At 76.5% G+C, this 2500-nt stretch overlaps 1 non-coding gene across 1 annotated transcript; it reads right to left on the bottom strand.

The window, feature by feature from the left end:
* Positions 1 to 1396: 1396 nt before the first annotated feature.
* On the bottom strand, positions 1397 to 1549 carry LOC141576978 (5.8S ribosomal RNA). Its single transcript, XR_012505413.1, has one exon. It is a non-coding gene; the product is annotated as a 5.8S ribosomal RNA (ribosomal RNA).
* Between the last annotated feature and the right edge of the window lie 951 nt (positions 1550 to 2500).

Raw genomic sequence — 2500 nt, 5'->3', positions numbered from 1 at the left:
CACGGGCTGGGCCTCGATCAGAAGGACTTGGGCCCCCCACGAGCGGCGCCGGGGAGCGGGGCTTCCGTACGCCACATGTCCCGCGCCCCACCGCGGGGCGGGGATTCGGCGCTGGGCTCTTCCCTGTTCACTCGCCGTTACTGAGGGAATCCTGGTTAGTTTCTTTTCCTCCGCTGACTAATATGCTTAAATTCAGCGGGTCGCCACGTCTGATCTGAGGTCGCGGCTCGGAGGGGACGGAGAAGGTGCCCGCGAAGCGGGAGAGGGCGGGACGGCGGGAGAGGGGGCCGCGCGCCAGCGAGGCGCCGAACCGCGGTCGACCGCCCGGTCCCCCTCCCCCTCAACCGACCCACCCACCCACCCACGCCCGAACACGGGGTTCGGGCGGGAGGGCGGAAGGGCGGAAGGAAGAAGAGAGGCGGACGGGACGGGGACGGGAGCACGAGCCGGCGACGTGGCACGGGACGGGCGGGCGGCGAGAGGGGAAGCCGCGCGCGCGCGCGACGCCGGGCCCAGGCCGGAGGCGTCGTCGTGCCGGGCCGGAGGGTAGAGGGGGGCGGCGGCGGCAGCCGCCGGTCGGTCGGTCGTGAGGCGGGCGGGTCCGAAGAAGCCCGGCGGCCGCCCCGCGGCGACCGTCAGGGCCCCTTGCCCCACCACGCGACACCAACCGCACCGGCGAGCGCCGCTCCGCTCCGCTCCGCTCCCACCCGTCCTCCGCACGGCCACGAGACGCCCACGACGGGCGACGGACGCGCGGCGGCGGCGCCCCCAAAGAACGCCGCCCCGGGGGCCCAGGGGCACGAAGCGCGGCCGCGGACGCAGCCCGGGGGAAAGCGCGCAGCGGCGGGCGACGCCGCGGCGTCCCGCGGGTCGCCGCCGGGGCACGCATCCCCGGGGCGCGGCCGCGCGCGCGCCTCGGCCACGGCGAGGAGCCGCCCGTCCCGACGGGGCGAGGCGGGGGCCGCGGTGGCGCGACGTGAGGGTGGGGGCGGCTCGGCGCGGAGGCCCTAACCGCCCCCACCCACCCTGGCACCACCGCGACACACCCGGGCACGCGCCCCGGAGAACGCTTGCGGCGCGAGGAGGGGCTCCCGGTGGGAACGCGGCGGCCGCGGCCGCGGCCACGCGCGAGCTCCCCCCCCCCGTTTTCTCCCTTCCCTTTCGCGGGCGGCACCTCCCGGGCCTCGACGCCGCCTGCCGCCTGCCGCCGCCGCCGCCCGCCCCCGCACCCTCCCGGGCGCGGGGGCGGGACCGGCCGGAGGAGGGACAGACGGCGCGAAGGCAGAGGCGCCGTGTCTGCACTTAGGGGGACGGAGGGCACCGCGGCCCTGCGAGGAAACCCCCAGCCGCGCGACCCCGCGGGCACACACCCGGGGGGGCGCGATTGATCGTCAAGCGACGCTCAGACAGGCGTCGCCCCGGGAGGAACCCGGGGCCGCAAGTGCGTTCGAAGTGTCGATGATCAATGTGTCCTGCAATTCACATTAATTCTCGCAGCTAGCTGCGTTCTTCATCGACGCACGAGCCGAGTGATCCACCGCTAAGAGTCGTACGAGAATTTTCTTCTGCCTTCGGTTCTGTGGCACGGCACGTCTCCCGCCCCCACCCACCCCGGGAGGGTGAGAGGGGGGGGTCGCCTCGGGCCGGCCGAGTCAGAGAGAAATCAGACCGGAGGGGTCGGGAAGGTTTCACAACGGGGCGCAGCCGGCACCGACAACGCGCGTGCCGGCTCGGACACCCCACAGGCGCCCGGGGGTTCCCGCCTCCCGCGGGGACGCGCCACCACGCGGCCACCGGCCGTCCGACGGGCCCGCCGGGTGAGGCCCCACCCGACGGACACGGCGGCGGCGGCGGCGGCCAGCGACGTGGCGCGGCGCCCCGGCCCGGTGGAGGCGGAGTCCGTGGGACGAGGGACGGACCTCCCACGTCCCCACGGGCCCGACCGCCCCGACCCCAAGGCGGACGGGCGACTCCCCCGAGGGTCTTTAAACCTCCGCGCCGGGACGCGCTAGGTACCTGGAGAGGGCGAGGCGGGCGAGGCGGGGACGGCACGGACCCCCCCCCACCAGCCCCAACCGCCGGCCACCGCGCCCCGACGCCGACCACCACACCCCGGCCACGGCCGGGGGTCCTTGCCGCCGCGGGCCCTCGACACGGGGCCACACCGGGCACCGGCCGGCCACCGCCCACGCCACCGAGTCCCACACGCCAACGCGTGCCGACGGCATCCTAAGCCCACTCCCCACGAGGCCGGGCGGAGAGGGCCCTCCCCCCGCGTCCCGACGACAGACCACCCTCCTTCCCACCTCCACACCCCCAACCCCCCAAGGCCCGGCAGGACCCCCAACCCGCACCCGCGTTCCCGGGGTCCCCCTTCTCGCCACGGGGGACGAGGGGGGCCCACGACGGGACGCGGGCCACAAGCGGGCAGGGCGCCTCGGGCGCGTGGGGCGGGAACCGGGAGGCGAGGGGAGAGAGCCGGCCGGACGGGGAGAAGAGG

Source organism: Camelus bactrianus, unplaced genomic scaffold, assembly GCF_048773025.1.
Source record: "Camelus bactrianus isolate YW-2024 breed Bactrian camel unplaced genomic scaffold, ASM4877302v1 HiC_scaffold_53, whole genome shotgun sequence".
Taxonomy (NCBI): domain Eukaryota; kingdom Metazoa; phylum Chordata; class Mammalia; order Artiodactyla; family Camelidae; genus Camelus; species Camelus bactrianus.
The sequence above is the reverse complement of the archived record's forward strand: the minus strand, read 5'-3'. Positions and strand labels throughout refer to the sequence as shown.